Below are 12,615 nucleotides of genomic sequence, written 5' to 3' on the forward strand. Positions count from 1 at the left end.
CATATTCTAAAGTGATATCATACCGAATTAAATGTTCAAAATTCACTATTCATTTTGTTTGGACTTAAGTTAAGTATTTCGAGATGATTATATTGAATTGTTTATCATTAAACATTCGGAACCTAGAGTTTCCTCCTTTTGGATTTAAACAATACATGACGGAAACCATTAGGCGACTAAAAACGAAAAAAAAAAAAGAATATATTACCTGCATTTGTTCATTTAATTATTGTTTTTTTTTACATCAAATTTATTTAAAGGCAATCATTTAAAAGTTGTTACACCTGGTTAATTTTAATGGCAAAATTGTTTATATTCAATTTTCTCAATAATGAGTGTTAAAATGTTGAATGGATTGGCATTTCTAATAGTATGATGTCTGTGGAAAGCGACTAATTGTCTTAATACGTGACAAATGGGGTAATGTAAAGAATTACAAATTGTTACAAGTATCCAACAAAAAACAACCTCAAAAAGACAAGTGTAATATATATATATATATATGGAAAAACACTAATTATATTTCAGATGTTGTCAACAATAAAACTGCTCCTTTGAATATAAAATACCAATATAAATCTAAACTAAATATAAGAGTTTTCTTTGAAACAGAGAACTGTTTTGTTATTACTTGGTGAAATTATATCTTTACTTAATATGGTTTTGACATTAATTTGGAATCTGGAAGTACTTTATGATATTTCGATATTGCATAATTTGGTTTCGTATTGACTAAATATAGTGGTGTCATTACTAAATCAGGCTTTGTCATTACTTGAAGGGGTTTCATCATTGTTAAATGTGGTTGTGTCATTAGCCAATGTGGTTTTAACATTACTTGATGTGTATGCGGATTAACGTAATATAGTTGTTTCATAACATGATGTGTTTGTGTTATTAAGTTTCCAATTTTTTGTATTAATTTGTCATTTTTACCGATTTTCTTTTCAAAATTTGCCGATTTACACCAAATCATGTGTTCTTTCCATTAATTTATGTGGTCCTGTGTTGTGGTTATCTCATTACTTGATGATTTAAAAAGATCTGATTCTATTTTCAAAACCCGTTTTCATGTTTTATGTGTATATGTAAGTGTGAGAGAAATTCCAAAGCCAACAATGTTCGTGGAAAAAAGTTTGATTGTTAGGATACATACAAAATGATGACGCAATGATTATTGTCAGATTTCTAATTTTTCACAAGGAGTAAAGCTCACGTCACATGAATGTAAAAAACGATACATAAGCATGAAAAAATAATAATGAAACAATCTAAAAACATGGTACCAAATTGACGGTAGATTCATAACAAGGTACTTGGTATACTTTTTTTTTATGGATTTTGTATTACAGTCCAATATAGATTATTGAAGACGTATTTTGCTGTATGTAATAGCAACTGATCGAGAAAGTAAAAATGATAATTAGAAGATGGAACATTAGAGAACTGAAAGTCAACAGGTAGAGAGTTTTGTTTATATATCAAATTTTGCATTTTTTGCACTTTTTTGCACTTCTCTGTTCATTAATCCGTGTCAACAACCTACACTAAATGTTTTCAATTGTGGATTTGGATTTCTATAAAAATGATGATACTTTTAAAGTGATGTTTTGAAACTATATTAAATTTTTGTGAAGTTTCGACGAGTTGATGAACATGGTTAGAAGTCAAAAAGAATAAAATGGGGGTTCGATCTTGTTATAAAATCTCGCACCCGGGGTCCGGCTACAATATTGTATATACATGAACTAGTGCAGCGAAATGGAAGACACGCTCAACTCCAAAATATACATATAAAACAAAATGCCAAAAAATATTTACAGACTAGCTATAAAGACGTCCCTGATTAGAGAAAGCCGATTAAATGCGGTGGGGATTAATATGTCTTGCGAGATACGTTCCACAGACAATTTAGCAACTGTTGAATAAAAAAACACACAGCGAAACACTAAATAAAATTCGGACAAGGTGTCTGGGTTGTCCTCATTATTATCCATCACAAAGATAACAATTAGTCAAAATAGGTTTTTATAATGCTTTTCTCAAAAATTTAATAAAAAGTGTCGGTCACTCGACCTGTTTTCATGTCACATATTAAATTCAGAACACTTTCTATTATAATTACATTATCTGAGTTATCTCCTCTATTATTTGAGTTATCCCCCCTTATTTGACAAAATGAGGGGAAAATGAATCAAACATAAATAGTGTGTTTTTTACAGTCGTAAATATGATAAAACACATATTTTTTTATATTAAGAGTAAAAGTCTGAATCATGAATTACATTCCACTCTCAAAATTTGCACATTTCATTAAAGATCACGACTAATTAGTATCTTCTACAACAAAATCAATGATGGAGGAGGAAACCCGACCAAACTTTAATTGAAGTCTAAGTCTCTAATGTTGCTAACAGAGAAAACTTACTTCAAGAAAAAATACAATAATAAACATAAATCTACAAATGACTTCTAGAAGTTACTGATATGCCAGTTCCGAATTTCATTTCAACTTTTCAAAAGAATATGCCTACTTCAAACAAATTCCTTTCGTTAGTTGTCCATTATCATGGCATTAGAATTCTAGTACCAACAGGCAATAAAGGACAGGATACCTTAATGTGAATAGTAATTAAAATTACTAAAATTTTTCATTTAATTCAACCTAAACCACCAATTCAGTATCATAAAATATTCGTCTGCAATCCCAATTTCTGTCGTTAGAGTGAACATTTAAACATGTCAATTTTATATGAGACACAAAAACAAATTAATTAAGATACAATTTTGATCGATGGATTCAAGGTGTACGCAAAATAATTTAGTTCTTTATATTAGCAATGTTGATTAATATTAGCAGAGTTTATCAATAAAAGCAATATTTTAAATAAAAAGACGGTACGGTAAACATTTGTTATCACATAAACAACACGACGGGTGCCACATGTGGAGCAGGATCTGCTTACCCTTTCGGAGCACCTGAGATCACCCCTAGTTTTTGGTGGGGTTCGTGTTGTTTATTCTTTAGTTTTCTATGTTGTGTCATATGTACTATTATTTGTCTGCTTGTCTTTTTTCATTTTTAGCCATGGCGTTGTCAGTTTGTTTTAGATTTATGAGTTTGACTGTCCCTTTGGTATCTTTCGTCCCTCTTTTACAGAATCTTATAAAAAAAACCTACACATTTCATTACTAAAACATACAGCATCCGATATTGTTCACCTAAAAATAATATAAAAATCCAAACCCCATGATTTTTCATGTTTTCCAAATCCATACAGTTGTTTTGTTCGGGGTCTTTTCGCATTTAAACAATGAATAATGAGCAGATTGTTTTAGAGTTATTAACGTGATTTCTAAATGAATGCATAATGGGAAAATGAACCCAGTGTTTTAATGGATGCAGTTTTTAAACTACTATCATAATTGTTGGAGCACAAGTGATTCAAATAAAAACTGGATACTTTGTCTGAATGTATATCACATATATTAGCTTTTCCATCTTGCATTTTGAAGCGTATGCTAAGACTAAAATATACCGTAATCCTACTGGTTTCTAATCCTCTAAAGACGCCTGAAGTTTGTGAATGCAACAACCTCCTTTCACGGCTAATATTTTGTTTTCCAGTAGCAATACGTTAAACATTATGACTGACTATAAAACAGCTGTATACTTCTGTGTCCTATATGATTGTGTAAATGGAAAACTTTCTTTGTACACTGCATACCACCAATCAAAATTACACTTTCACCATTAACGAAAACGAAGATTGCAGAAATCACTTGTATGTCTGTCTAAATATCTTTTGTAACAGCATATATACAACATACATGATAAAACTAGTACTTCGAATATTAACGATACAGTGTACTACACTTATCCACAAATATTTGTATTTTTTCTAATGTGTATTATCATTTGATCACGATAAAAAATGTGTTTCAATCTAATGCAATATCTTTAAAAATATTGAGAAACATTCAATTACAGCCATTACACAGTAAAAACATATAAGTCTGAGACGGTCAATTGCCTGAACAACACCGACTTGGTCACTTTTGAGAAAAAATTGAAAATTGACTGGAAGACTAACCAAGACTTAAATGTAACAATTCGTTGATCAGATTTTTTTGTTAAAACCAAAATGTCTGTCGCTTTAAAAAATATATAACGTGTGACAATTTTGCAGCAAAATCATGCATATTAATAAGTTTACGCTCTAGATCTACGTGTGAAGTTGAAAGATGAATAATATATTTTCAAACAAAGCTTTCTTCTAACGCGCAAATAAACATTACTTTAAAAGATCTCACTGTGTTAAAGAACCACAGTGGTTCTAACAATACATTTAGCTTGAGTTTTGGTGTTTACAATCCAAATTTTAGCACCACATTTAGGTTATTTCGTTGCTGCCAGTTTTTAATGGTGGGGGAAGCCGTAGTGTCCGGAAAAAAGCAATTCATGTCAATTAAGATTTGAGTCGAGTGCATCCATACGAGCAGGGTTCGAACTCACAACCCCCTTGTTGACTGGCTAGTGATTACAGAAGTAATTACTTAAACCACTCGCCCGAGGTCCCTCTATAAACAATATTTACATCGAATATGTTATCATAAAAATACCAAATTATGTGATCGACATCATATGTTTTTATTAGTTTGGAGGAATTATTTTTTAAAGAATTTACTCATCCTCCTTATAGTCTGTCGCTTTAAAAAATATATAACGTGTGACAATTTTGCAGCAAAATCATACATATTAATAAGTTTACGCTCTAGATCTACGTGTGAAGTTGAAAGATGAATAATATATTTTCAAACAAAGCTTTCTTCTAACGCGCAAATAAACATTACTTTAAAAGATCTCACTGTGTTAAAGAACCACAGTGGTTCTAACAATACATTTAGCTTGAGTTTTGGTGTTTACAATCCAAATTTTAGCACCACATTTAGGTTATTTCGTTGCTGCCAGTTTTTAATGGTGGGGGAAGCCGTAGTGCCCGGAAAAAAGCAATTCATGTCAATTAAGATTTGAGTCGAGTGCATCCATACGAGCAGGGTTCGAACTCACAACCCCCTTGTTGACTGGCTAGTGATTACAGAAGTAATTACTTAAACAACTCGCCCGAGGTCCCTCTATAAACAATATTTACATCGAATATGTTATCATAAAAATACCAAATTATGTGATCGACATCATATGTTTTTATTAGTTTGGAGGAATTATTTTTTAAAGAATTTACTCATCCTCCTTATAGTCTGTCGCTTTAAAAAATATATAACGTGTGACAATTTTGCAGCAAAATCATACATATTAATAAGTTTACGCTCTAGATCTACGTGTGAAGTTGAAAGATGAATAATATATTTTCAAACAAAGCTTTCTTCTAACGCGCAAATAAACATTACTTTAAAAGATCTCACTGTGTCAAAGAACCACAGTGGTTCTAACAATACATTTAGCTTGAGTTTTGGTGTTTACAATCCAAATTTTAGCACCACATTTAGGTTATTTCGTTGCTGCCAGTTTTTAATGGTGGGGGAAGCCGTAGTGCCCGGAAAAAAGCAATTCATGTCAATTAAGATTTGAGTCGAGTGCATCCATACGAGCAGGGTTCGAACTCACAACCCCCTTGTTGACTGGCTAGTGATTACAGAAGTAATTACTTAAACCACTCGCCCGAGGTCCCTCTATAAACAATATTTACATCGAATATGTTATCATAAAAATACCAAATTATGTGATCGACATCATATGTTTTTTATTAGTTTGGAGGAATTATTTTTTAAAGAATTTACTCATCCTCCTTATTGTTTGACTAAAAACTTCATAATAATAGGGTTCATTGAGAGCCTTCACGCAGACATAAAAAAGGCATCTTTTCATGTTAAACATTTTTATTTGCAAACGTGTTGATGATGTCCTGGCTGATAATCATTCACCCCCTTCACATAAGTGCATACATCTCATTTTTACGGTTGAAGTTTTCCCATTCAAATTTATCAACAACACCTGCCTTATCATATGACGTTAACATATGTCGCCTGAATCTCTACTTCGACTAAAGGACGACATTGAAAGTGATATGCTCTAAACATACATTCAACAGAACTATCAAAAACAAAGTATAAAATCGAACTACGTAATAATAATCATTCATTGATAGCAAAACACAACAAAAAATGACCACATAATTGATATACATGTCAACACCGAAGTGCTGACTACTGGGCTGGTGATACCATCGGGGTCGAAACGTCCAACAGCAGTGGCATCGACCCAGTGGTGTAAATAGTTATCAAAGGTACCAGGATTATAATTTAATACGCCAGATGCGCGTTTCGTCTATATAAGACTCATCAGTGACGCTCAGATTAAAAAATTTGTAAAGCCAAACAAGTAAAAGGTTGAAAAAGCTACTTCCGGTTTACAAAAGATCACTTCCAGTTGGCTTTTTCAAGGTCAAATTGTTTTCAAAAAACCCCGTAGCTTTAACATATATATATGAGGTAAAAGGTCAAAATATATAACGTAGAATCAATCTTTGACCTTGACCTCATTTTTAAGGTCATGAAACAAGGGCTTCAAACTTAAAGACCATATGTCTTAATTATATAGGACGAATGAGTTATATCACCATACGTGTTATTTTGAATATAATAGGGGAGAAAACTCCCATTAAATGTCTCTGTACCCTTTCAACTCAAAATTACATGTTACGACATGTCGGAACTCACGATTCAGTAAATAAATTGTCGATATCTTATAAGATTTCTGAAAATTGGCAATAACCAGCCAAAATATAAATTTTATAATGACCTTGACCTTTGATTTTGACCTTATTTTTATTTTAATAGACCAAGGACCTCAAATCAAAAGACCCTAGGCCATTATCACTTGTGGTTTTCCTGTCACAAATACTTTTCAATTATATCAAATACAAAAGGGGAAATAACTCTCATATGGAGTCTTCGTAAAGCTTCGGTCAAAATAAAACCTAACATTTTGAGGATAAAACGAGCAATTCGGAAAAATAAATTGTCGCTTTCTCTTACGGTTGCGGAGTAGATCTATTAACAAGAGTGTTTGGGGAGATAACAAAGAAAAGTGTTCGGTTAAACAGGTTCAGTTTTAAAAGCGTACAGACTGCATGAAATCATATACATAAAAACTAAGCGACATCTTTTGAAACAAAAATATAGCGCATGAAAAAAAGTAGGTGGAAGGAAAAAAAAATAATCAGAAGAAAAATCAATAGGTCTTTCCACTTCTAAAAATTATGATTGTTATATTGACGTCCGTAATCAAATTAATTAGAATGTCATTATTATTTTATTTGAAATTTATCTTAATTGTTTTTTTCATTGGTCAACTATATGAAGTAAAATGAAATAGTTAGAAAAATACTCAGAAATTATACGTACAACACGATGGAATAGTTGTTTGATTTTATCAATGAAGTCGTATGCATTTCACCGATGTTTTAGCACGGATTGACTTGGGTACGGTTCTTGATAGTTTTGCCTATCAAGTTGTGGCAATGATCTAAAAAATATTTGGAGTAAGATCAAAAGGCAAATGTACAAATCGCCGATAAATATAAAAAAAGAAGATGTGGTATGATTGCCAATTAGACAACTATCCACAAAAGACTAAATTGACACAGACATTAACAACTATAGGTAACCGTACGACCTTTAACAATGAGCAAAGCCCATACCGCATAGTCAGCTATAAAATGCCCTGATAAGATAAAGTTCCTTTTAGGGATAAAATTGTTGGCTGATATGTTACTTCATTGTAATTAAGACACTTTTAATTACTGAATGATAAATTATAATTATACTTATTGTATAAAGAAATGGGAGTGTTGTTTTGAATTACACATTACTGTGTTCAAAACTTGTAAATCTATTCAGATGTACAAATCACGAAAACAAACTGACAGAATTGCCACAGAAATCGAGTGGAGCAAAACTAAGTGAGTCGACATAGAAAGCGTTTTCTGCATACACACATTCATAACACTACTTATATATTATATTGAAATGTATATGTCCTTTTTCTTTCAGATTTCGATTTTTAATTGGGTTGGTATGTGGCATTGTTCTCCTCCAAGTTAGTCAATTTAAGAAGTTCATAATCAATTCGAACTGGATAATTGATGTTCCTGATTTAGAAAAAATAGTATATGAAATGCAATCCAATGTGAGTTCGACTGTCAAACCGATTAACAAGTTCGATGAGGCATATATCTACAAAATTAATCCTGCCGATTCAATGTGTGATAATTTAAATTGTGATTCCTTGCAAATGATCTTAATTGTAAAATCATATGTGTTTAACTTTGGTCAACGTGAGGCTATACGTAGGACATGGGGAAGCACGACAAAACTTCGATCCAAAACTGTATTTATCGTTGGATACGCTGATGGTCTTGACAATTTTGTAAAACACGAGTCTACACATAACAAAGATATTATTCAGCTGAACATGCCAGATCAGTATGAAAATGAAGTTTATAAAACAATTTATTCTATCCTGTGGTTAAGTCGGGTCAATTTAAAACCCGAATTCGTCTTTTTTGTAAATGACGACCGATTGGTTAATCCAATAAACATTTACTATGTCGCAACTAATAATATGTATTCAACAGATTCACTTATGTTGGGATATAGATTGTCTTTTTCGAGAGCAAGCAGAGATAACAGTGCTAAAAATTATATTTCTCCAGAAGACTACCCTTTTGTTTTTTTCCCACCATATATAATAGGAGGAAATATTTTGACAAATATCAAAACTATTAAGATTTTAGCCATTGCAGTAGCCTTTATAAAGGTTATTCCAGTAGAAGAGGCATATATCGGGATAGTCGCAAAAGCAGCCAATATCAAATTGAAACATTATAGTGGGTTTTTACCATTTAAAGAATCACTTTCTGTTCTAAGGAAGGCTGTTTCCTCTCCTGGTTATGAGGCAACATACCTTTTAATACGAGACTGGGGTTTGTTGCATGAGGACAATACACAAGATAGCAATGAGTTATGAAAATAAAATTTACTTTTGTATTAACACGAAAGATACACGACAACATTTTTTTTATACAATAACTAATAACAGGTTTTCTTATATAGAGAACCAAGGATTAATTGGAGGTCATTTTTATGGTTGCATGCACTTAGTTACACCTATAGAAGACCTCTGTCAATTTAGAGCTTGCCACATCGATTAACCCTCATTATATATACATGTATTCGTTTTGTTTTTCGTATACGGAATAGAATTGACACTTTGTTCGTTAGTGATAATACAATCCCTATTATTTAAGAATTATTTCAAGTTTAATCACACAGGTTTATATATTTAAAAAAAATTATAAAGTCTAAGATTCTTTTTTAATGAATCATGTTTCCAATATTGGAGTTCTATGGCTGTAGAATTCAAACAAAAGAAGATATAATTGATTATCCACATTGGTTCGATGTATCCATACGACAACTAAACGATATAACTTCATATTCTAACATTTATCAATTATGTCATTTGTTTCCGTATTAATTAAATTTAGGAAGATGTGATATGAATGCCAAATGAAACAACTCTCCATCCAGGTCGCACATTATAAAAGTAAAGCATAATAGGTCAAGGTTGGCGGGATCGTCTTGTTCATTCGTTAGTTTTCGATGTTGTGTTTTGTGTACTAGTGTGTGTCTGTAATGTTCATCTTATACAATTTGTTGGTATAATTTCGGCGTATGAGTTTCCATGTTTCTTTTGTATCTTTTGCTTTTCGCCTGAACTATACTACACTTTAACTCATTTTGATCACGCACAATGGTCACCCGATATGTTATTGATTATACCTTTATCAATATTGACGGAATGTGGTTTGGGAAGCAGAAAAATAATGTAACTTTATGATAGTAGTGCCTATATTATCTTAACTTTCTGTTTCCCATTATTTACAGTTTATGCCCTATTGTATAAGTAACAACACGAGTGTGAGTTAGTGCAAAAAAACAACACAAAAACAGATCTTTAGATAACACAGGTAACATTCTTGATTCAGGTGCATTTAAACAGTTACAAAAGGTATCGCGCTTTTCGTCTGGAAATTTCCGAAATCAAAATGGTAATATGCCAGATAATTTAGGAGGACCAATAATTTGTTATGTTCGTAACGGTTTTGTCAAATACAGCCAAATTATTGCCCAATACTATTCTTTGCGCAATAATGTGATGTTGCGCAATACTGTGCTATTGTGCTATACTGCCTGTGTAGATACTCTTCTTTTACAACGTACAATTTGTGCGTGTATATTGTGATATGCAGGTTTTATGCGTGTATCAGAATTGTTAAATTCGCATTACTATGATATTAATTTCAAATCATCCCACATTTTAATTTTCATCGAAAAAAGCAAGACGGATATTTACAGAGATGGAAACCGGTTGATTATTGTACGAACCGGGACAATGTTGTGTCCAGTTCGGAATTTGGAATTATATATGCAACGGAGTGGCATTCAATCTGATTCAGATTTGTATTTATTCCGAAATTTGTCGTTTATGAAAGTAAAATTTGTTTTTCGTTCAACAAAATATATACAAGGATGAGGAAATTGATGATTTTTCACCATTTGTTCTCGATATAAAATCTTACGATATACATAGTTTACGATATGCTGGTGCTACAGCCGAAGCGAGATTTGGTGTTTCAGACAGAATGATTAAACGTCATGGACGTTTGAAGTGCATGAGACAGATTGTCACGCTGACAAGTTCCCCTGATGAATCAGTCCGTAGTGATTCCCCCAGGAACATCGCGGATTAAAAAACAATTAGTTCGTATACTCTTCTTTCACTTTCAACTTTAACGCTCTAAAGAGCATATATATATAAATGTTACTGTATGACTCGACAGTCGTATAATTATACTGAATTGAGAAAACAATGAAATATGAAAAAACAAAAATTTATTCAAACATGTGTATAATCTTATTGTCTTCAAACGTCAATATTATTTGACAGTGTAGCACAGGTTTGGTATCAAAATGCTGTCGATATAAGGCTAAAGTATTTTGGGATGCTATGAAAAACAAAGAAGCTAAATTCATTCAAGTGTGGACATCACAATATAGCAACTAATTACATAATAATTAATTATGTAATAATTATGTCATAATGAAATTATCACAATTTGAAAGATTAATCTTTCTTCTTTCTTTTGGTACCTCATTTATAAAATATAAAGGAGGATGAAATGAATTACATCAGTTTAAAGTTGTCTGATTGGGAGTGACAAAATCTTTGTATTGTGCTACCTTAAAAGTGTACGGGATTGTCATAACGACAATTTGTAAATATCCGTCGTCATTTGCGAAACGGATATTGTATTACAGTCAACCAACTTGCAAAATAAAAAAACAAAGTTCAAAACTGGACAGCTGAAATCATTTCTTTTGTCGTAAAGCTCTGTTCTCAACCGACCCTAATTCATAATTGTCTAGATGAAAATCAAGGTATTAGACATACTTAATTGTTTTGGATTTATTAAATATTTCAAGTTCAACAGTATAAATTTAAATGAGTTCAACATAGACACCAACGTTGAATTATAGCGAGAGGACATCATCTATATAGCGGAAAGTGAATTTTATAAGTATCCACATTTGATTCATAAGCCTTCTACATTGGGTAGTTTCACAACAACTTTGAAAACCGGCTTTGCTTGTTGATAGCATTGATGTAAATAATTAAGATATATTTTGCAAGGAGCACTTGGACGACTAAGCAATAGTGCGTTGTTTGTAAAGACGCCTGTGTAATTAAGGTATTCATTACAGTGAAGGAAGATGTAGTCCTTCATCTTTGCCTGATGCTTTAAAAAGTAAATAATGATCATCATGCATACATGAATTAATTATTTAAATATTTGAGGAATTACAAGAATGTAGAAAAAAACCAACACGATTCCGACCAAACACTGGGTGATATCAGGTGCTCCGGAGGGTAAGCAGATTATATAGAGAATAATACATGGCAAAATCCGTATCATATGCCGTATCATCCCCAGATACCAATATCACCCAGAGGGCCTTTAGGCCCGAGGGATGATATTGGTCGAGGGTGATACAGCATGTGATACGGATTTTGCCATGTTTTATACGCTTTATCATATATTTCAACAGGAGAATATATATGAACAGCTTTCTGATCCATAGCACCTGAATTACCTTCAGTTCTACTTTTGTCTTGTTTTACAAGCTTTAAAAGAACTGCTAAATTACTCATCCGAAGCACGTCGGTTACCTTACAATATTTGCGTGCTTTTGTTTTAAAAATATTTTGTTTATTGTATTTTTTGTGTGTTTTGTATGGTATTTCATTGAGTTCTTTTTTTTATAGTTGCATTTCATGATTTCCAAACAATGACTTCATTCAATAAATTGCGTCATGCCCGAATTTTAGGACCCATTTTGAGGAAAAAAAATTCTAAAGAAGCTTGCATAAATTAAAACGGAGTTCAGAGTCAAAGGATCCTTCATTCCAGAAGTCCTTTTAATTTTACTTAATCTCTCTTTTGCAATGTATAAATAAGAATCGAGTCGATG

At 32.1% G+C, this 12,615-nt stretch overlaps 1 long non-coding RNA gene across 1 annotated transcript; it reads left to right on the top strand.

Moving 5' to 3' along the window:
- Positions 1-324: 324 nt before the first annotated feature.
- Positions 325-9,080, top strand: LOC143048416 (uncharacterized). The gene is made up of 3 exons (XR_012969832.1): positions 325-420; positions 1,353-1,460; positions 8,074-9,080. It is a non-coding gene; the product is annotated as an uncharacterized LOC143048416 (long non-coding RNA).
- The last annotated feature ends 3,535 nt before the right edge of the window (positions 9,081-12,615 follow it).

Source organism: Mytilus galloprovincialis, chromosome 1 (assembly GCF_965363235.1).
Source record: "Mytilus galloprovincialis chromosome 1, xbMytGall1.hap1.1, whole genome shotgun sequence".
NCBI lineage: Eukaryota > Metazoa > Mollusca > Bivalvia > Mytilida > Mytilidae > Mytilus > Mytilus galloprovincialis.